This window comes from Eupeodes corollae, chromosome 2, assembly GCF_945859685.1.
Source record: "Eupeodes corollae chromosome 2, idEupCoro1.1, whole genome shotgun sequence".
Taxonomy (NCBI): Eukaryota; Metazoa; Arthropoda; class Insecta; order Diptera; family Syrphidae; genus Eupeodes; species Eupeodes corollae.
In genome coordinates, this window is record NC_079148.1 from 145,931,050 (window position 1) to 145,956,010 (window position 24,961).

At 28.8% G+C, this 24,961-nt stretch overlaps 2 long non-coding RNA genes across 2 annotated transcripts in view; one reads left to right on the forward strand and one right to left on the reverse strand.

Annotated features, from left to right (window-relative positions):
* The window catches only part of LOC129944742 (uncharacterized), a 113,025-nt gene extending 110,847 nt beyond the window's left edge, over nt 1–2,178 (reverse strand). Inside the window, exon 1 of the long non-coding RNA XR_008781484.1 lies at nt 2,129–2,178. This is a non-coding gene — a long non-coding RNA (uncharacterized LOC129944742). The remainder of the gene's footprint in view (nt 1–2,128) is intronic.
* Nucleotides 2,179–20,160: 17,982 nt separating this feature from the next.
* LOC129948366 (uncharacterized) lies at nt 20,161–24,033 on the forward strand. Its single transcript, XR_008781863.1, has 3 exons — nt 20,161–22,763; nt 22,830–23,721; nt 23,775–24,033. It is a non-coding gene; the product is annotated as an uncharacterized LOC129948366 (long non-coding RNA).
* Nucleotides 24,034–24,961: the final 928 nt, after the last annotated feature.

Here is a 24,961-nt window from a genome sequence, read left to right on the forward strand (position 1 = left end):
AACAAACTTTTGTGTTTTCTTGGCTTTGTTTGTCGCACCAGAATTCTGTAGAAGAATGCATCTATCACCATTGAAAAGGGCATTTTGTAAACCCTTTGCTATGTCCCTATGCTAAAACTTAGCAACCGTTTTAATATTCGTTTCCAAAAATGAAACTCTTAACCAAATCTTTGCAGAAGCGTGGTAATGGCTACGTTTGATCCTTTGAACAACAGTTTTAGTTTGATAAAATGCTGTCGCATTAATTGTAAAAGTTTTCCATTGGATACAAAAATTATTTCAAACTTATTTATCGCTTGCCACAGTTAAAGTTAAATAAACATTCTGATGAATCTTTTAAATATATCCAATTCTCTGGACATTATATTCCGAAGAGCTTTGTGCGCCGGTGACTAATTTCTGTTTCCAATGGTTTTTAAAGCAAAAAAATTTCGCAAAAAGTAATTTCTTATCTATGTAAGGTAGCAATTGAGATTCTATTGCCTTTAGCGCCTCACTCCTAAATTAGGTTTTAGTAATTTTCTTATGACTTCTGATATTTGCAATTTTTTTTTTAATTTAACTATTTAGAAATGTTTACTAGTTAGCAAATATCAAAACGGCGCACTACAGCGCTAATTGGATCTCAGGCTAGATTGCCTTGAGATCACCATTTCTAGCAAAACAAAAACAAATGGATTCAAGTTTCTGAAAAGCTAGATTTTACCTAATTGCTAAATATTAAAAATCAAAAATATAATTTGATGGATTTTCAAACTTTAATTTTTAATTGTCAATTGTCGAATTTGAGATAGGTCTTAAGTGGTAAAAGTTTTAAAATTTAAAGTACTGGTTAATTTTTTTTAGCTGCATGAGAATACTGTTGTCTATAGTTTTAAAGTTAAGAATGTAAAACTATGTTATCATTTTCTACTCTGTAAGTTTAATTAAATTATCATGGATCGTTTACCCTGTCAAAGAAAGATGAGAACAATACTTCGGGTGATGCTTCCGTATGCATCGATTGAGAATGAAGGAGAAGATATAGCGACAAACTGTACGGGTTTTACAGCGACACTCACCTAGTTAGTAGCATTAAAGTCCAAAGGCTTAGATGGCTAGGTCATGTGGAGCGAATGTACATCAAAGCTCCAGCCCGGAAGGTCTTTGAATCCAATTACGATGAATGGCGCAGTAGAGGAAGACTGCGACTTAGGTTCCTAAGGTGAGGTGAGGTGAGTGAAGACCTCAGCTGGAGACTGGAGCTAGGGACCGAGCTGGCTGGAGACGTATGTTGGTTGAACCACAGGTCTACCCGGACTAAAGCACCACCTTAAGTAAGTAAGTAAGTAAGTATCATGGATCGTTTAGCGAAAGAACAAATTTGTAGAAATTAACTTCAAACAGATATACAACCGTTCGAGAAACTCATAGAATACTTCATCCGTTTTTTTTCTGATAAGGTATCTTTGTCAATTAGCAAAATTGCAGTATATAGATTGCAGTGCAAAGATGATTCAAAAGGCGTTAACAAATCCCCATAACATTAATATTCAAATATAGAATATTTAAAATGAATGACGAACGCTAAACGATGCAGACATTAGATTCTTTTAAGGCGGAGCTACTTGTCATACAGGGCGCTTTATCACCAATTTATTCCAAAATCAGTTCAGGGAAAACTCTATTTTTAATAGAAGTCCTTTTAACTGCACCTCCCGTTCATGTAACTAAACACCTTTTAACCAAGTCTTAAGGGATAATGGTTCAAATAGGGTGGCGCAACAGTCCGTTAAAACTAAGACTTAGTGACTTACAACTTTCAACCATTTCTGTGTGCGAGTACTGTTGTCAGCGATGGAAGGGACGTACAGATCGTAGTCATAGTCGGAATATGCTTTAAATCATAGTAAAAAATAAGCGTCAGTCAATAACCTACAATATTTTAATAAAGACAAAACATACTCAAGATATTTTATGTCTTCTACTATTAAAGTTCTATAGCTCCTAGAAGAACACACCTTTTAAGCATTATACTTTATTAATTAGACTTATCAATTTTTGGAGATTAAAAATGTCTCTGAAAATTTTATTTCTGCTAGTATAATTGACAAATTCTTATTTAAGAAAAAAGTTGTACATCACTTACCTTTAAATCTTTTAAAAGTGCGAATTGTAATTCCATCAATAAAAGATCCTGGAAAAAAAAGAAAACATTTTATTAGCTAAAAATCATCAGAAAGTAATAATATTGAATAATTTGTACAAATATTTAAATTTAAAAATCATAACTTAAACAACATATCAAACACTGATTCTCTATAAAATTTAAGAAAATAAATGTATGGATGGTTTTGAGAGGGAAAGCGCCACCTACTTATTAGTCATGGAACAATTTAACCTTTTACACATGTAATTATGCATTTTTTTATATTTTAAAACATTTACCTAATTGTATATTAAAATTTATTTTTTTAGTTGTTTTAATAAAATCATGATTGTGGGTTTTTTAATAGTTCCTCCAGAGATCATTATCATCGATATAAATATTTAAAACAAAACCTTAAATGTTAAAAATAACTGCCTATAGATACCACCTTTGTGCATTTTTATCATTTAATAGTATCACAAAATTTCAAGACTTGTATAGTTTTTTTTTGTAAATTTTTATGACGGACAACAAAACTTTGTCAAGCTATTTACATGTAAATTTGATGATTCTATATATGCAGAGAAAAAACAACAAAAAAAAGTAATGTCTCGTTTTATTGCGTGTAATTTACGTTGAAAACCAATTTAAAAGTTATAAAAAGTTTTATAACACTCTAGATGTGAGACATCTCGTTTTTTTTGTTGTTGGTGTGATCTTTAAACTATATAAGAAGAGGCGTTCGTAAACTTTAATAGATGCAGTAACACGCCTTCATGATATGTTCATTATAGATACGTATTTGCTTTAGTCTTTGTTTAATTAAAAGTGAGTTAAAATCACATCAAAAATCGACTCTTTCTATATAAAACTATCTTTTGAATAGTTTACTAATTGAATAAAAGAAGTTTTTAAAATTCTATTCTGTAAATGATTATAAATTATAAAATTATTTGTTGATTTAACGAACAAAATTATCTTTTTTTTAATTGATCTAAATTATTCCTTCAAAGACATTCTTTCTCTTTTATCTAAAATTATGAATGTCATAATTTACTGTCTAACAAAATTTAGCTGATGTTCATTTTTTCCATCTTTTTAACAACTCTTTCTTTTTTTGTACATTCGAATACCTCGCCTGCACATCCTTGTCAGTAAATTTTAATTTATAAAAAAAAGCTTTGTATATATTCGCCCATAACTCTGTCTTTTCTTATTATTATTTTTATTTTTTTGAAAAATCAATTAAACCTATTTTTAGCCAATTTAAGTTGAAAAATCACCTGCACATGTGGCGCCACAATATAAAGATGTCTTCATGGAAAAAAGATCAACTCAATGTTTTTTTGTTGTATTCTGTTTGTTTTGTATCTTTTTTCCTTCATTTTATTAGAAAAGAACTGACATCTAAAACTACACCTTGCACTCTTCCAGAGTGCAATTTATGATCACAACTTTACAACTTTATCACCATTCTTTTCTACAAAAGATACATTCGAGAAAAAAGAACAAAAAAAAAAACATGACTGTGAAAAGAAAAGATTATGTGAATGTATAGAAGGACCGTTGCGATGTGGCAAGGCGACCTGATGCCTATAATGCAATAGAGAAGAACTAACAACAACAACAAAAAGGGAAACATAGGTACAGGTGTGCTGTGTGTAGTGTATCCTCTTCAGGGGTCTATAGATACATAGATATATTACATAGGTTCCTTTCACCTTTTCGTTCTTGATATCACCTCCCTCACTCACTTTATAGTCAAAGAGTCAGCGTCAGAGTCAGAATCATCGTCATCGTCATCATCATAGTCATATATATAGTCAGCCTCAGCTGTAGAGATAGAGAAGTTCAAGAACTACCTATAAGGTGACCAAGAGTACCATCGATCAAAATGCTTATCTCGACACTAACGATCTTCTTTCAATTACACCACAGAAGTGAAGTTTTTTTTGTTTGTTTGTTTGTTTGTTTCTTTCGCCTAAGATAGAAAAGTATCTCATAGATACTAGTTGTATCTTTCTTCTATTTTTTCATATGATTTGTGGAGTAAAAAGCCCTAGCGAATGGTTGTTTTTATGAGGCTCTTTTCATATATGAATCAGAATAGTTCAGCAGGTACTTTTACCATCCTTTTTTTTGTAATCATCATCATCATCATGAACAACTTCATTATCATCCTCATGATGATCTTTGTTTCTGTAGTTTTAGGAAAACGAACAAAGAATAAAGTAAAGTGACGTGACGTGATGACGCTTTATATCTCCAAAAGAATTATGTTTCCTTTCGATGTTGTATCTTTTCAACTTTAGATGTCATTATCTAATGAGTTGTGACTCAGTGTGCATCGGACATAAGAAGAAGAAGAAGACAGTTAAATTGAAATAAAATATTTATCTTTTTCCATATAATTTACAATCGAAACAACAGTGAACAAAACCTCGTTCGTCTCGTACCTTCATCTATATAATATACTCTCTGGGAAGGTTATAGATACAAGTGCAAGGAATTGAGATTGAGGAAAATAATACCTATACCAAAAAAAATAACCAACACTCAGCGGGATGTTGGACGGATGGACAGCTCAAATAATACGCATGCATCTTATATGCTCCTTTAAATGAAACCCCATTATAGGAGATTAAAAAATATTATGAAAATAGATATCAGATATATTTTTTTTGTGTTCATTTAGATACATAGATACATTTTTTTTCCACACATATATTCATTTCTATGGATAAAGGATAAAAAATCGTTTGCACCTGTTTCTTGTGAGTCAAAGATTAGGCGATTACTGGGCCGTCGTCGTCGTAGTCATCGTCGTCCGGTCCGTCTTAGGATGGCGATGGATGCACACATGTATCTTTTTCTCTATAGATAGATGCAACATTATTCCATCAGAGTATCTTTTTCCTATTACGCGCCGCGCTCGTCGTCTTCTTCGTTTCGTTTAAGCTGGGAGGCATTTAGAAGAAGTGTTGTTATATTCTTTTATGTAATTTTCTCATCATGATCATGGTGTACGATAATTTAGTTGGAATTTTGAAATTTTTATTTTGTTGTTTTTGTGTGTTTATTTCTATCGCTCCTTCTGTTGGGTTTTATTTACTTTTAATTTTAAAAAAGATACATTCTCTAGGTTGTGTATTTTGTGTCGATAGTTTTTGCAAAAAAATATACATTTTTTTATATTTTTGTAAGAAAAAGAGAACTACTGTCGATTTAAAGTTAATTAATCTATCATTAGGTTCGACTGATGATGTCGGCTTTATTATAATCAACACGAAGAGTCAATCTATTTGAAGCGGCAACACACGGCAACTGGTCAGGGCAATGGCAAAATCCCGAGACAAATGAAATGACAATGTAATGAATATAATTTTTTTTTTCATTAAAAGACAATAACAATTAAGCGGTATAGAGCGAGCGGTATTTATTACTTTGAAGTTTCTAAATACATAAATTTAAAAAATGATAAAGACAGTTTTAGGGACCATAAATTGTATTTATATTTATATTAAAAATATGATAAGGTTCATACTAAAGTTAATTTGTTAATTATAAGAAATACTCAAAACTTCAAAGCTTTAAAGAAAATATAAAAAGACATGTGTACGGCGGAACTAATGTTTGATTTCTTTTTCGTACATATAAAAAAACGAGGTGATATAGAAAAGTCTTTAGATTAGAGGATTAATTGGAGAATTTATTTATTGAAATTGACCTCATGAAAATTAGAAAAGAAACTATAAATATTCTAAAACAGAATCTTGGGTTCGGACACACAAATTGCTGGTGGTGAATAAGATTGGCTTTGAACAAAATAAAAAATAAATTCAAATTAGAATCTTAAATGAAATAAAATGTATACAAATTAAGTAAAATAAAATTAAATTAAACAAATTAAGCTTAAAACTTTTTGTCTAGAAACAAACATAAGTAATAGGGTACTGCCAAATTCTCTAGAGAAATATCATCAAAGTTTTTAAAAATTATAAAATGTACTCAATTTTTGTAGGGGTAGTACCCGTGATGGTTAGTGCTTTGGACTGTCATACGAGGGGTTCAATCACTGCCTTTGCCACCTTAATTTAAACAAAAAAAAAAGTTTTCACGGGTACCGCCTCTTGCGAGGAATTGACAAATCCTCCAAGATTAATTCTCGTCATGAAGAAGTGCTTTCTCAAAATAAGCCTTTCGGATTCTGCATATTATCTGTAGTTCCCTTCTATCCCTGACAACATTTCTCGCACACAGGAATGGTTGTAAGAGTTGTAAGTCACTAGGCCCTGGTTTTTTACGGACTGTTGCGCCAACTAATTTATTATTATTTATTTATTTAGATATAAGGTTTAATAACACTTTTATCTTATCTGAGCTTATAAATCTTTTAAAACAAAGGAAGTTCAAGTTATTTAGCTTGTCCAACGTATTTTCAAAAATACTTAAACAAATATTTTTTAGCTAAATCTAAAAAAAGTTTTCTTAAAAATAATTCGACCTTAGTTTTACAAAGTAAACTATAATTTTTGCAAGAAACAAATTTTTATAGAAAATGGTCGTCAATGTATTAGAAATATATTTTTAAGTTTTAAATAAAATATGTATTAGTACAGGGCCACTGACAGCTTCATATTTGAATAATTTCTACAATTTATGCAATTTTTTTTCAAATAATAAAAATTATCATTCGAATAATCTGTTAACCTCTTTTTTCTTTATTTAGCTAGAATATACTTAAAATTATACAATATTGGCAGACAAACATAACAGTTAAAGACATGAAATTGCAAAATTTTAAAAACTCAAAAAATTACAGAATTAAATGATTTTCTTGAAAGTGACAACCAGGGCGTATGTGGAACATTTTTCTTTTAAATGTTAAAATTTGTGGTTATTGTTTTGTGTTATTGACAGCAAAATATAATTGTTAAAACATAAAAATTTGACACATTTTTATTTCTCTAAAAAGTACAGAATTAAATGATTTTATTAAAAACGGGTCACTGGGCGTATGTGGAATATTTTTTTTATTTTAAATTTTAACACTTGTTCTTATTGTTTTGTGTTATATATATTAAGTTAACAGTATAATTGTTGACATTTAAAAAATTGAAAAATGTTGAATACTTAAAATATTACAGAATTAAAATGATTTTTGTGGAAATGGGTCACCAGGGCGTATTTGGAATTTATTTTTTAATGTTGAAATTTGTGTTTATCGTTTTATAATGAATGTAAGGAACTCCATTATTATTTAAATTTGAGTTTTTGAGTGGGGTAAGGTAAGAATATTTACAACTTTATTGATACATGTAAATAAATATCTATCATTAAAATTAAATTTATTTTTTAATTACAAGTCAAAATAAATTTAGTCCAAAAACAATAAATAATAGTGTTTTCCAACAAGCGGTTTTATTGTAATATTCCCGGTCGGCTAGGCAGCTGTTACTTTTGAAGACGTTATTTTTTCAAGTTTACAAGAAAAACAAACGCATGAATACAATTTTCAAAATGTACTTCTAAAAATGTCAAAGTTTGCAGTTTTATAATGAAAAGTTTCATCACAAGTGATATTTCTCAAAGAACTTATCAACCAAAATACTGCTATTTAACACCTCAGGACGGCTAACAATTTAGAATCAATTTAAGACATTTAAGATTAAATTTGTTAGAACCGCAAATATACGAATTGATCATTTAAAAATATCATGAAAAGGGCATGGTGCTGCAATCGTACAGATGGTAAATATTTAACTAGTATTTCTTTAATTTTAAATGGCATGCATCCTTCTTCAAAATTATATAAAATAATATTGATGTCCATAAAAAAATACTAGTTTTTGTAAAATACCAAAATAAAACCTCGAATTGGAAAAACCTATGTTAGGAATACCCCTTGTTTACTTTTCAAGCTATTACGAGAAAAAAAAAACTTTGTACTATAGAACAATGTCTCAAACTCTATAAAAATATAGATTTCGGTGTTTTTGTTCTATTTTTTTACCAATTAGAATTTTAAACAGCTATTATTAAAATTCTTTTAAGCTTAAGAAGACATTTGTATGCATCAAAATTAGATTTCCGAGAATTTCAAAAATACCCTACTCAAAATCTATTTTAAGTTCATTTACCTACACAAAAAATAAGATGTCTAAATGATTAGGCACTTTTGTATTTATCTAAAATAACAAACCAAAAAATATTTCTATTTCCGTAGGAGTTAAATTATCATAAGAAAGTGATAGTTTTTGGCGCCAAAAATCTAAAACGTTCGTTTAAGTAAAAACAACAACTCTAGATGTTTTTTTATTTAAATCGAAAAAAATAATAATTTCTATCAAATTATCTCTTATTTAAATGTCATTCATTTTTTTTGAGGATTAAGTGGCAACCACACTTTTAATTTAAAACAATTTCAATAAATCCAATTTATATAATTTGGGTGGCTCTCAATTAAAACAAAGTTAAATTAAATATAAGTTATAGTTATTTCAACAGGAGTAGATACTATTTTATAAATCCAACTGAATTAATTATTGTCCACCCATCCTAACTGTCGTTCTGACCTTTTTAAGCTCAACCAAAAAAACAACAATATTCAGAGCCTTTCAAAAATACAAAAACAAAAAATAAATAAATAATAATAATTTAAAACACTATTAAGCAAAAAAGCTCTCAATAACCACAAAATACAACTAAAAAATCTCCCAAAATTGGTAATACACCTCGGTGTTGGTTGCTGCTGCCTTTCATCGAAATCAAACGCCATTTGAATAAATAAAAAAAAATAAAAATTGTATCTTTATCCACAAATAATATTTATAAAAAAATAAAAATCCAGTTAAAAGAAAAAAAAAATGTGCATATAAATAACAAAACATAAAATAAGTATTTAAATGGTGACTTTTATTGAGTTGCAGATACAAATTTGTATCTGGTTTCGGTGTTCTTGTTTGCTGTCGTCGTTTGTTGCCATTTATATTTAATTCTATGTCACATTAAGTGAGTTCTGAGTGTGTCGCGCTTGATTAAAATATAAAGTCCCCAAACACACAAAATGGTCAGACGATATAATTCCCGTTCACTTTGTTCGATTTTTTTTTATTTTTTTCAATTTTTCATAGTGTTGTTGTTTTTGTTGTATTATGGCTTGTTGGTGGTTAAGCTTTATTTTTTAATAAAGCCAAAGTGCGGACACAAGCAAAGCATATTGTATCTATGTATATTCTTTTTTGTATCTAGATGCAACTACATCGTGTATAGATTAAATTGCATTCACACATTTGGTAAGGGTTGCCAGATTTCCTGATAGATCGTAAAATGAGAGGTATTTTTTTTTCATTTTTTAAGATCAAAAATATCAGTAGACTTTATAAAAATGTGTTGGTCGAAAATCCAAATTTTCTCTAAAAGAACCCAAAATGTTTTGATGCCTTAGTTCCTAATTTTTATTAAAACTTGACTTCTTTAATAAGTACACACTTAAGATGATATTATTGGGACATAGTGTGAAGATTAGGAAATGGATAATGGTTTTGAACTCTTAAATAATGAAATGACTGCGAAAAACAGAGTGTGGTAAGACATTCTACATTCGTTTAGTTTGGCAAAAGAAGGAATCTCTGTACTTAAGTTCCGTCCGAGTTTGGGTTCGAAAATAAACTAATAAACGTTCTTAAAAACGCAAGTATTACTGTTGAACGTTCTAAGAAGAAGACTCAAAGCGTCTTTTTCTCTAGAATTTCATTAAAAAACGGAGCCAAGAAACTTTACGAGAATTCGTTCACTAATTAATTTGAATCCTCTTCGTTTAATACTATCCAAGATGCTTAACTAAGCTACAGAAGCCTCGAGATGGGCTTGGAACGTATATTAGTCTTAAAGATAACAGCCATATCCGAGGAGGATATAAAAGCCTTGAACCTGTTTAAGAAACCCAAACCCCTTGCGGCATATTTGTCGATATCACATAAGTGATCGTGTGAAGACGTTTTTGATGCTCACTTTTCATGGATCAACGCTGTCAGACAGTAAATTGCATTTAATTTTCGATGAAATAAATTCAGTTTCACTTTTAATTCCCAATTGAAAAATTTGGATTAGGTCAGAATTTAATGATTGCCATTGAAGGTCCACATCCAAAGAGAAGGGATTTGAAGCGAAGAACAAAAATGAGAATCTTTTGTAACCAAAGCAGTCAAGTAGTTTGAAAGTTTCAAACAAAAGATCATTAATAAAAATGATAAAAAGTGTCGGAAACAGGACAGAGCCCTGAGGAATACCAGTATTTACTTTGCAATTTTCGGTATTGAACCCATTAAAACACTTCTTTTATTGAACCTGAACGACATAGGGATATATCTTAACCAAAGGTACGAATTTTCGATAAAGTTATCCCAAAGGTTCCAAACCCTATCAAAAGCTTTTGAAATATCAAGGGCAATAAAGATGATAAGAGCTGTTTCACTGTTTTGTTAAATAAACCTTGAGATCACTAATGGACCTAATGCTGCTTAAGAAAAACTATTGGTGATTAAGATATTCTTGAGCTGATAATAAACTTGCGATTTCAAGAAATTTGCAGCATATGAAAAAAAAGTCAAATAGTTTATCTAAAAAAAACCCTAACGATCTTGAAAAACAAGTAAGTAATTAAAGTTTTTTTTTTAAGAAAATAAACGGAATTTAAGTTTTTGAAGATAATCGGGCTTTTTGGATATAGTCGTAAATTTGATTTTTTTTATTTTGCGTTTAAAAATTACATGAATTGCTCATAAGGATCTGGCAACCCTGATGTTGGAAAATAGAGGGTATCTGGGGGATGCAGAAGCACAGATATTGCGAGAATATTGGGTCGCGAGGCAATCGCAAAATACAACAAAAACTTCATATTTCAACCAAACATACCTCAAGAGCAAGTGAGAGAGCAAAAATGATTTTTTTTGTTTAAATCAAAAAAAAGTATCTATATATAAATGAAGGCGATTGTAAAAGTCAGGCCGCGCAAAAATATATAAAATGCCATGCATTTTATTTATTTGCTCAAAAAGGGGGATTGTTTGTGTTATTATTTGATTTTTTTGTTATTGTATATTTGCCCTGTTCCCAGAGACCCTTCTGAAAGATAGATACTGTATCTGTATAGTTTTATAAATGCATTTTTTCGACGAGCTTCTGTATACGATACGAATATATACGAAGTGTATCGCTCTTTGAATTGTTACTTGTGCTCTGTTTGATGATGATGATGATGATGATGGAGCAAAAGCGTTTTGTAGAACAGCAGCAGTAGCTGGCATTTAATATAAAAATCTCTTCCAACAACAAACGTTAATATAGACAATTCACTGTTATTGCTTTGGGTTGCGAATGCCGTCTTTTTTTCAATTCTTTTTTTTTAAGAGTTTTGGGCACAAAAAAGCAAAAGGTTCAACTCGAGCTGAGATGAGTTCGCCTAGTTATATGTTGCGAAACGGAGTAAATTGCATAGTCAACATAAAAATACATTGTGCAGTCTCAAAAAAAATTGCAAACAAAAACCTACAAAAAATTATATCTACAATATGTATCTGAACAATGCATTTAGATACAGCAGCAGTATTGAAGCAGAAGCCAGGGTCTAGAGTCTAGAGTCAAGAGTAGAAGTAGCAGTAGCAGCAGCAGAAGCACACATCCCCCATCAGCTTTAGCTTCAACTTCAGTTTCAGCTTCAGCATGTACCTTGCATATTAATCACAATTGTGAAACTTGCTTGAATAGATTGATAATAAAATTGCTAGTTTTGCATTTGAGTTTGCTTTTGTGTGTTTCACTTTGCAATTTTAGTTTTATATTCAGTTTTAGTTTTGCTAGCTACAGTATCTTTTTTTTAATAATAATAATAATAAAAAGTTGGTAAGGTAAAATTGTTGCTATATAGTTGCTAGGGAGGTATGTTAACTTGTTGACTTTCGCATTTTCTATCTTGCAAAAAAAGTATCTCATTTTTATTGCATTCCTTAGTACCTACGTAGGTACTGCGAACCTACCTTCCCATAAAATAGAAGTGAGTAAAAAATCAGTTGCTGTGTGGTCGGATGCTTGGTTTTTTTTTCTAACCCCACTTGTTTTAATTTATTCAAACCCACTGCACTTCTTTCATATACCTACAAATTGTATCTCTATATGAAGATTGTAGAACAAAATGTATCTACAACTATTTTGTACCTTCCTTAATTCATTAAAAAATGATTTGAATATTTTGTATTTTGTAGAAAATATTAATCATTGAAATGTGTGAATTTTTTTTAATCAAAATGTTTCCATTATGAATAAAAACAGAAGAGATTAATCTAAAAAACAAAGTTTAAAAGCGAAGAAGGGAGTTGCGGGTTTTTTTTATAGAGAGAGGGCTCTCTACGACCTCTTCTCAATGACTATTTGGCTTAATGACAGCATTAAAAAAACCTTGACAGATACATTTATGGAAGGTAGTTTTTTTGTATACAGGTAGGTAGGTACCTTTAAATGATTTTGAAAGCGTATTTTTGTATCTATAAGCTTTGGTAGTGTTGAAGTTGAAAGATACATAGATACTTTTTATTTTTGATGACTGTTTGATGCATGAATGAGCTTTAAAGTTGAATACACTAAGGTGTGTTGTTTTTTCTATTTATTTTCTTAATCATTATATTTTTTAGAGAACTTTTTTTTAGAAATAATTGTATTTATTGTGTATTTTTAAATGTCATCAATCAGATATAATGGGATACAAATAAAGTGGAAAAATCCGGATTTGATGAATATAATAAGATCTGATGAATTGTTGTTTTGGTTAAGTTTTTTAATTTTCTGGGTGGTGTGTCAATGGAAGTTTGTGTGCAATTTTTTGTATTTATAATCTGATTTTTTGGCGTCAATGTATGAAAATTACATTAGTATATTTTTTGTATACATTTCATTTTGTCGACATTTAATAATAATTATTTTATGAATTGAAATAAATATTTTTAATACGAAGTGCGACGTTTAAAAAGAATCTGGGATTCAACGAACACTCTTAACTTCCCAATCGTGCCCATTTGTCAATATTTCTGAAAGTTTTACAACACAAAATAATAACAACATTTTGTGTAAGATACAAAAACTTTAAAAGTCATGATCATTCTTTGTTCTCAAAATACTTGATTCCAAAATAATTTCCAAGCAATTTTTAAGGTTTTCGGTAAAAAAAGTTCTCAATTTGATTTGTCTTTGACAATTGGTTTTGTTTCAAAGACAATTTAGTCGAATAACAATTTTTACCAATTTTAAGTAGTTTTTTTCTGAAAGTTCTTATTTCTCATAAAAATGCATTTTTTTAAGAAAACAACTATTTATTGCAAAATTAAATAGTTTTGAAGTACCTAAATGCCTTAATTGTATTATTTTCAAAATATTCAAGTCGGAAATCAGTTGTTACCGATTTTGTGTAGATTTTGATTTTTCCAAAAAACTGTGAAATTGAAAATTTAAAGAAATATAAGAAACAATATTCTTATAAGAAGAAGTAAATTTTATTTTCAATATATTTCATTGTTGTCAAGATATTCAAGTCGAAAATCAAGTTTTAACAACTTTTTGAAAAAAAGAAAATGTGCATTCAGTCTAAAAAATTTACTAACACTTAAATATGAAAATGTTTTTCTTTGATGCATAAAATCATTTTGGAATTTACGTCATTTTTTGTTTGCAAAATATTCAAGGTGACAAATATTATTTGTAAGCTTTTTCAAATTATACATTTTAAAAAATTCATTTGAGAACTGGGTGTTGGAGTTATTTGTTTGAGAGATATTTTGAGTCAAACAAGTTAATATAGTAAAAAAAACACCTACCTATTCAATTTTTTAAAAGTAATTTCTGCATCTTGTGATGTTACTTTTTTTAATATATAACTTATTTGAAGACTACATCTTAACCGGTTCTTGGGATATGGTAAACGAAAAAAGTTATATATAAGTAGGGCGACATACATCTTAAATCTCTTAATTTTTAAGATTCTAGGGACCTTTAAATGTCGAGAAAATTCAATTCGACAAATCATCGATTCCAATAGCTTCCTATAGGAATTTAAAAATTGACAAAAAATTAAGTTTATTCTGAAAAAAAATGATTAAGAAATTGAATCTAAGCTTTTGTCTTCTTACACATAACATTATTTTTCACATGAATCCTTGAACTGTCGCATTTACAGAGTTCCTTACGAAGGTTTTTGAAACATACTACTACAATGTATTAAACATCTCCATTATCCGGATAGAAATCAGTTTAATTTAAAATGAGAAATTGGGTTTTAAAAATGTGATTTACAAACTTTTAGAAGTCCAATAAAAAATTTCTAGTTTGGGTCGCCGCCGCCCAGTCTTTTTTGTTAAGGTAATAGATTGGTATTTCCTTAAAGAAATCTAAACATTTTTTGTGTGTTCAATGAGAGTCACTTTGCTTCTGAAGATACGAAAACAGTGCTAAGATAATTGTTAACAAAAATTCAAACTTAAATGGAAAAAAACTAAAAATGGAAAATATACAAAAAGCTTTATAAAAATAAGTACACTTTTTTGACCAAATTCAAAGAAAAATTTGACATAGGTTCCACTTTTTATAGTTGAATTAAAAAAAACATTTACATACAATTTTATGTGGATTTGCAAGCGAAGTTTGAGAATATTCAAATTATGAAAAATACAATTGAATAAAATAATCATTTCCTAATTTTTTGACAAAAATTTAACTTCTAAAAATACAATTTTCGGCTAATATTTAACTCATCAATTTAGTGTAAATTTTTTATTGAATTTTCTTTTTTTTGATAATTTAAATAAAAGAGTTTTAAGTTACTTTCTATGAAAATTCAGTATTTTTAAATAATTCTAAAATCAAGAAGTTTTGACATGAGAAAAAAAACCATTTTTAAGAAATTTTACCAATTTATTGTGAAGGGTTAACTTTTATAGATTTAATTAAAATAATCAAAACATGGAACAATAAGTATCAAATTTCTGAGAGATACCACATTTTTAATCATCACAAAGTGTCTTATTAATAATTTTAGATAAGCCCAAAAGAGCCTTGCCATGTCTTGACATCTTTTCTGTATTTATAGGAGAATGTCTTAGTGTTAAAACATATTTCTAAGACAAAGTCAAAAAATATGTTTTATATTATTTTATAAGATTATTTTTTCCATTAAATTCTTATTTAAAATTTTGTAATGGAAAAAAAAAATACAAATCATAATTATTCATCCATTTAAACCTGCTGCAATAATATAGGGGCTTCATTTACCCCATTTAATTTCGCACACACTCTAAAAATAAAATAAAATTCACAAACATTCTCTATCAAAAAGCTAAAATTCCTTCAATAAATATATCCACACTAATTCTGTGATTCTGTCCGTATAGTTTATTATAAGATACAATTATTATATGATCTGAATGAAAAAGTGCATTCAAAGAAAAATTTGATCTATCATCTAAAATATCCCCATTTCCTGCACACGATCTCAAAATATAATCTACAAACTTATAATCACTACTTGAACTGTACTTTGCCCAAGGACATTCAATTCGGTCATAAATATTCCATTATGCAATTCATACACAAAACTCTTATTGGCAAATGTAAAAAGTCACAAAAATTCCCTCTTTTCCTTTTTATACAATAAATTATCATATTGCTGTCATCGCTTTACGCAATTTTCAAAACTAATTTCCCACCAGATTTAATTTAACGCTAAATTTTAATGCATATGAACTACGTACGAATAAATATTTCACTGTATAGTTTATAATTAAAAATACTATTTTATTCCATTGCCAATATACATATCAGAAAAAGTAGATGCAACATCATGAATGCAACATATGGCATTGCATTAATGCCACTGCACTTTTTCAAATTTTGAAAGATTAATAATATAAATTTATTTTAGTGTGACATTAATATTAGACATTTATTTTTGTTTTTAAGTCTTGTCATTTTAGGACAGCGAAAAATTAAAAACAGAAACAAAAACAAAGATACATTCAAAAATTATGACTATTGCAATATCATAGAAAAGAAAATTGTATCTTTCTAAAAACACGTATTTTGTATCTTTTTATTCTGCACACGTAAGAATATAAACAAAAACACAAAAAGAAATACCAAATCAACTTTTAAATTAAAATTAATTGTTTTTCTCTGAGTTTTACTACTTTTTAATATTTCCGCTGTTTTATGCATTTTATATTAAATTTCCTATACATTGCGTTTTGTATAAAATTAAATTTTTATATCATTTTGATATGATTTTTCTTATATAAAAACAAAATGCTAATTCAAATACCATCGGTGATGTGTCAGAGCAAGTTAAATAATATTCTTTTTTAAGAATAAATTATGATTTTTTTTTTAATATTTGAACTTGTTATTCAAAAATACACAATATGAATTTATTATTTAATATTTAGTCAAGCGGATAACAAAATTTATAATGCGTTTTTATTTTAATTCCAATGACATCTCTTTTTCTCTCTTCTAAAGAAATAAAAACATATTAAAAATTAGAATAAATGAATTTCGAATTTTTATTTGACATTATAAAATCCTTAATTCTTCATTTATAATGACAACAATTAAATTAAAAGATTGATTTATTTGAATTTTAAAGGTTTTTATTTTTATTTTTTGCATTAGAGAACAGAAAAATTAAACATTTTGAAGATATTGCGGTAGCCGTATAATCACTTAATTCTTTTATTTATTCTTATAATTAAAAGATATACAAAGTAAGAAAATAAATAAATGGAAATTCTTTCATGATTTTTAATGAAATATTAAAAAATAAAATTTTATTTTTATTTAACCCATAAATTTGTTTAAATTTCAAGCTGTTTAAGTATAAAAATTGTAAGATGAGAAATAATAAATTTTGTATTTTATTTTAAATATTTTTAAACGTCGATTTTATAAAAACCATTTGCAGAATAAAAAACAATGCAAAAATGAAGAAGTTTACGAGGGATTTTGAATCATTTGTCACTTGGTATAATATTTGAAAGTGTTCCGAATCTATTTGATTCTATTTTAAACTCAAAACAAAAGGAGTGGTATTCTAAGAAATTAAGTTCAAAATAAGATGACCATTTCTTTGGTTTCAAACTATCTTAAAACCTTTTCAAATTTAACAAAATACCGATCGATTTTCAAACATACTTAATTCAAAACAAAATCGGTCCTAAAATGGAACCCTAAGGTACGCCATAGGGAAAGTTTTGTTTTTATTTTTAGAATCTAAACTACGTTTTGTTAAAACTAATTTATAATGATTCTTAGGAACCTTATAAAACTTATAGAAATATTAAAGTTTTTGAGGAAAATAAATGATTAGAAAAATCGTTCATAATGCAAAAAATTGTTTTACCGTCGGTAACTTGTAAGCAATTTTTTGCAGATACGTTTCTTTCTTTTTATGGACCAAATGAACTCGTGAAGTTGATTCATTTTGGAGAACCCAAAACTTTGATCGAGTGCTTAAGTTTTGTTTCCAACAAATTCTATATTAATAAAAAAATTAACAAATGTTCTTCTATTTTACACAAACACAGTTCTAGTGCAAATAATTTTTCAATATATTTGCAAAATTATTTTTTTTAATTTCCCAAAAAATATCAAAACAATTGGCAAAACTCAAAGAATGTGAAAAAAGGTACAAGAAAAATACATGGTTCTTACAATTAATATTCAAAGAAGACGTTTTCAAAATTAGGAAACAAATATCTACATAATTAAAACTTATTTGCTGCGGGACCGTTTTTTGAAGATTACGAAGTGTTTTATTAATATTTTCAGCTACTTTTTAGCCAATAAAAGAAAAGTCTCAATTTTTGTTTGTTCTGAGTTTTTTTCAAATCCTTAGAATTCACATAAAAATGCCACATCGTTAGAAATTACATACTTTTAACAGAACATGAAAATGATTTTCTATAATTCAGTTTTAAGGGACGAAATATTTGTCGTAGCTTATTTTTTAATATTATTATATATAATGTTCAACTTAAAAAGTAGACATGGAATATTTTTTTAAATGTAGCAAAATAAATGATTTTTTAAATTAAAATTAACTAAAAACAATATTTTTGTTTATTTTTGTGTAGACTTTGAATTTTATTTGCAAAGATCTTAAATGAATATGTTGTTCAAGTATTGAGGAATCCAAAACTGTTTTTTAGTTCAAATCTTACTTTAAAAAAAAATTAATAAAATTGTTTTGATTTCTCCTATAGAAAATAAATACTTAAGCGAATACTATGCTGCGGTATTTTTGCAAAATAATTTATTATTTAAGTCTTTTCAAAAAATTTAAAACAATAACATAGAAGATTTTACGAATTAATCATTTTGTTTTTAATTGATATTTAAAGAGACATTTTCAAAATTAAGGACAAAGTAGAATAACGAATTATAACTAATAAAATGTTGAACAATTATTTTTGAACATCGCGAATATTTAATAAGTATTTAAAGCTACTTTTCAAACATTAAAGAAAAGACCCAATTATTGTTTGGTAAAAGGTTTTCTTTGTTTAAATCCTTTACATCGAAATGCCTCAGCGTTAATAGAATTGTTTTGATTTTTCTTATAGAAAATAAAAAATCGAAGCAATTGACAAAATTTAATTATGAAAAATGAAAGAAGAAAAATAGAAGGTCTTACGGACTATTCATTTTGTTTTTAATTAATATTCAAAGAGACATTTTTTTTAATTTAATGACAAAATATCCACAAAGTAGAACAACGAATTATAACTAATAAATTGTTGCATATTTATTTTTAACATCACAAAGTATTTTTTTTAAATATTTTAAGCTAACATTTCAAAAAAGTCCCAATTATTGTTTGTTAAAAGTGTTTTCAAATCCTTAAAATAAGCATATAAATGCCTCAGCGTTAAAAAATGTTTTAAGCGAACATCAAAATAATGTTCAACAGTTAAGTCTTAGAGTTTTGTTATATTTAATTGTTCTATTATTAAAATTTATTAAATTTTGTTTTGATTGTTCGTATACAGAAGAAAGAAGTATTTTAGCGGATACTATGTTTCAGTATTTTAGCAAAATAATTTATTGAAATATTTTTAAAAAAATTCTAAACAATTTACAAAATTCATAAACCATGAAAAATTATTTTAAAAAAATGGTCAAAAGGTTTTTCGAACAATTAAAAAAAGACAACAAATAAAAAAAGATATCGACAACATTAAATACCGAACAGAGTTTTACAGCAAGAAGTGTTTTTGTCTTATAAATATTTAAAGATCGTTTCAAATGTTTAGAAAAAGTTTCTAACATTTTGTGTGTTTGAACTTTTTTAAATTCCAACAATTTTCATAGAAATATGTTTAAGCTTTATGAATACAGAAACGCATAAGGATAATACAAAAATGAATGCTTCAATTATTTAAAAAAAAAAATCCTAATTTTAGAGAAAAAAATATTTCCTAAAAATTCGAAAAATATTAAAATAGTATTAACTGGTTCATAAATTTATAATAATTTCGCTTAAATTCGTGTGTTATTGGACTTTAATATGACCGGTAAGTCTTAGGAGCTCCAACTTTGTTTGGAAACTTTTTATTTGAAATATTGTTCACTTTACAAGAATTTGAAAAAAAAATGATGCATATTAATTTCGACCAAATGCAAGTTTGTTCGAAAATTATTTTTTGAATTACTGTTCACTCTGAAGAATCTTTTATATGATTATAAATTGCTCTCAAAAAGACAATTTAACCAAAAGATTATTTTCTAAAATGAATAATAACAAAAAACAATATTTTTCTAAATTCTTAATTTAATTTAATTCAATTTAAATTTTTAGCTTGCCTATCTTAAACTTTTTTAATGTAAGAAAAACACGTGTAATTTGATGCCAACCACGTGCCATTATTCAGAATTTTCAATGTATCAATATTTATGTAGGGTCGGTAACATTTCTGCGCAGACGCACGTACCGGCATTTAACAAAAAAAATCATTTTAAAAAGTAATTGAAAACTAAAACCAATACTGTTTATGACAAGATTAAATCAATTATTTTCCTTATATCAAAGTCAAGTCAAGTTAAATTCTTAAAATATTCAAAATCTTTTCCAAGTATCGAAATATTATACTCAAAACCAATATAATTATCTTCCAATTAAATATTAGAAATGTATGTGATCACAAAAAAGGCTCAAGTGCCAAAAATGTCACACTTAATCCTTTGATTTAGTGTTTTAAATTACTGTGGCCTTAATTTAGTTATAATTACATTATTTTTAAATTTTCCAAAGAAAAGAAAACATTGAAGAAAAATCACCACTTAATTCTTTCCGTGTTGCCTTAATGCCTTCAAAATACTCAACTCACGATATTATCAAAAAAAAAGAAAAACATTTTCAAAAACAAGAAGAAATAAAAACGTATACATAAATCATCTTATAAAATCATTAAAAGCACATGCCATTACCATTTAACCTGCCGCCTCTTAACTCTTTCTAATTCTCAATCTAACAGCAATTTGTCTCCAAAAAAGAAATACAAGTTTAAAATACCGAAATATAAGTCGGCATGAAATACAAAAAATACAAAATTGTATATTGCATGGTAACACAACATTTTAATTTAAAAACTCTTTCATTCGGGAAGTACGGCTATAGGTAGGTTCATATTATATAGAGCGAGAATTTTTGTCCTTGATGTATTTTATTTTAAAACGAATTCTATACACCCAAGAGCAAAATGAGTTTAACTCAAAAAAAATTAAAAAATAAAACAAAACAAAAATAAAATAAAGAAAATTACACTAAATTGGCTTCAATTATTGTATTAAATTTTTGGGTTGGTTATAGTTTCGGCATTTTTTTCTTTTTCTTGTACGAGTATATAATTTTCAGGGTAGGACTGTAAGCGCCATTTCGTGTGCGCCTTCTTATTCTCTTATCCTATTAACGCCCTCTTGGATTTAGTGTTTTTGTATATTTTGAAAAAAAAATTGGAAAAATAAGGAACAACATGAAATCGAATAAGAATTGAACACGAGATTTGATTTTTTAGAGACATCAAACTATTTTTCTCGAGAAGATTTTTAGCTCAGAAAAATTCTAAAAATTTTCAAAAAAATTCAAAAAATCTTAAAACTTAAATAAAAAATAAAAATCTTTACCTATTTCACTCTTTTTTAAGAATTTTTCTTAGGTTGATTTTTTGTTTTATCCTATTTTTGTGTTGCATATTTTTAGGAAGAATATCTTTATCAATATTTTTCACTCTCACTGTGTCAATATTTTTAATATTTTTTTTTTATTAATCACATTTATTTATTTATGATTTTTTGTTACATAAACAAAATTATATTATTTTTCAATCCACAAAAATTTTCACTTAAGTTTATTTTTTTTTGTTTAAAAAAATTGCATAGTTTTGTCATTTTGTGTAAATTTTTTAACGCGTTAATTTTGCTAGATTTCATTTTTTTTAAATGACGGATATTCAATCTTGTAAAACCCGCCGCACAGAACGAGCATTTAAAAGCGAATGCGATCTTAGCTAAAATAACTCTTCAAACAGAGCCTCACGACTTGACTTAATCTCAAAAGCATTTTCTTCAATCGTATACCACTTCGTTTAAAGTTATGGTTTTTGTTTGTGTTTTAAGTAAGTTTTATTAAACAAAGTACAAAGTATCTAAAGTGGAAATATTCACCACCACCACATCACACTTTATTTCCGCCATGCAAAAAATTATAGTATTGCAAAATTATTAACAAAATTAAAAATAAAAATATTTATACACCAGCAGCAGTCGTAGTGAATGCGAAAGATACAAAGGAAGTAGGAAAAGATATGGTTCGTATCTTTCAGATACACTTTTACACACTGAGTATATGAGAGTACTATTTTTTTATATAGTTTGGATTGGATTGGATTAGATTGAACGACGAGACGACGACGAAGTTTGATGCTCGCCGTCGCTGATGCCGCTGCCGTATAAGTTAAGAGTACTTGCTGCTGATGTTTTGTAGTTGTTGCTGCTGCCGCGACGGCAGTTGCGATTCTGGCTTTAGATGAATTTTTGCACGAACCGTGAACCCAAAATGAGGTTGTTTTCAGACCAAAATCCATACAACAACAACAAAAAGTGGCAGCAACAGCAGCAAATACACCTTTTTGCATGCGGATCCACATCCACATCCACTTTGTACAAAGTTAATATTACACTCTCCATGTACACTCTCCCGGTCGGTCGGTCTTTCGATCCGATCCGTCCAAGTCCGAGACTGAGTCGTTCAGTCTTTCGGTGGTGAAGGTAGGTAGGTAAGGTTAGGTACGACTATATCTGGAAGGAGATGATGATGATGTAGATGGGACGGTAGTGGGGGTGGTGATGGTGGTGGATGTCGATGTGGTGTCGGTAGTGTGGTGTTGTGTGGTTTGCTTGGGGTAGATAAATATATTTCCACCAAAAAAACAACACCAAAAGCGAAACGTTCAAAAATTCAGCGCGATTTCCTACACACAACCGTCATCCACGTCACTGTGCGGCGTATTGAAACTTTGATGGCAAGTTGATGGACATTGAAGTATCTTTTGCATGTTTTTTTTTACAAAATTTGTATTTTCTACCTTACCTACTTTTTTTCCATCAGTCTTAAACTATGTCTCGTGATCCTTCTCCTCCCATATTTATTCAACCTTATGTGTGGTAAGCCAGTCAGTGCCACAGCCAGTGCCAGTTGTTTGACGGAGGGAGCCAAAGACGAAACATAAAGAAGAAAACGAGAAACACATCACTAAGAACAACAACAAAATGGAAAAAAATGCAACGCCCCGCTACTGCCGATGCCGAATGAGGTGGCAAAATTATTATATTCACCACTCTCGTTAAAAAGTGTATCTGCGCCTTAAAACAAATGGCTCCCCTTTTTTTCGATGCATCAATGGAGGGGGTTGGGGCGAGGAGTAAGAAGTCGATTGCAATTTTTACCACTTGAAAAGCAAGGGCGGTGGGGTAGCAGGGGTGTTTTTGGGGAAAATTGTACACTGCACAAATACCGACAAAGGCAAAAATGGAAATCAACAAAGCGGAACACCGTTAATGTGCGAGTGAGTAAGTTCAGTTCAGTTTTAAGGGAAAAATGAAAATTCACCCGAGCGGAATTTTGTATGAATGCATTTCCCCCCTTAATAAAAATTCAACAACACCAACAAAAAAAGGGGAATTTGTTTTTGACTGAATGGAAACTCACCATTACACGTATTCGCAAAGTAAAAAAAGGGTTGAATGCAGCCAACAACCCTTTTTGTTGTTTTAAAACAAATTTATTATTAATTACAAAAATAACTGCATCCATTTCATACAAGTGAATCGAAAAACCGGTTTTTGAAATCGTAACTTTTTGTTTAAAGGGGTAGTTTGGTAGGTGCACTCTGGACTCCTGGATTCTCTAAATAGAAGACTCACCTGTGTTCGAAAAGTGGGGATTTCTATAGAATTTTTCTGCGCAAATGTCACCACGCATTCTTATCACCTTATGTGTGGTGAGTTTTGTACTTGATAATTATACATTTCACCGTATAGTTTTATTATACAGCCCCTTTCCTTCTCACCTCACAACAACCCCCTTAAAAGTATATTTCTAAACGGAATCGGCTTCGGCGTTCAACGTTCAGCGTTAAGTATTCGAAGTTCGACGGCATATCAAATGGAAAAATGATTTTCATGTTTTCATGAATGTCGTTCTCTTTACCTGGGTGGAAGCAAAAAGAAAAAGAAAAACAAACAAACAATAAAAGGAAAAAAGAAAAAAGGAAAGGAGGGCAGCAACAACAAGAAAAACGAAAAAAGAAAAATATTGTGGGTGTTACATGTATGGGCTATTAATAACACATGACTTAAACACTTGATATGGTTGATTGGGGTGGAGTAGTTACCCCGAACCCAACCAAACCAAACCGAACTGAACGTGAACCGAACCCATGTTGCTATTGGAGGGAATTTTCGCACCAATTAGTTCGTTGTAATGGAAAATAGAATTATCAATTTTTTTTTGTTTCTTTTTGTTGTATTTGAATGTGTGTATAGGGGTATTAAAATTTCATTAAATTAACAGCATCTCAAATTAGAAATGACATTGTATCTTTTGTACTTGTAGAGATAGATATTTATCTATCTTATGAGAATGAGAATGTTTGGTCATTTGATGCGGTTTGAAGGTCAGGGCTAATTTTAAAAACATTGTATAACTTTATAATAGCTTTTGTAATGTGCCGATAATGGGGTTTTTAATACCTACACAAAAGAAAGGAAGTACTGAAAAACAGAGATAGGGAGTGAGAGGTGGTTGTGTTGTGAGAACTCCCAAGGCTTAAAGGTAGGCATGCTCTGAGAAGGGGGAGACGAGAAATCTTCTGTGTTGAAAATTGAAAATAAAGTATTCATCCCTTGATTCTCTAATATGTTTGACATAAAATGATTTATTTTAAGAGTATTTTGAAAACTTTTTACCCAACCCCCATCCCCCCAACAAAAAAAAGAAGAGAATGATGAGAGATATATGGTGTGACTTTTCTATAGATAGATATAAATTGAATAATTGTGTGAGAGTCTAAAGTGCTATATAGAGGTATGGTAGTCTGGGGTCTGGGGTCTTGGTATAGGGTATCCTTTTATATATATATTGTTCGTTTTTAGGGTTTTTGTGGTTAAAAATATTGGGGGATGCGGTTGGTTTTTGGAGATGATGATGATAATGATGATGTTTTCATGTTAAAGTGAAAC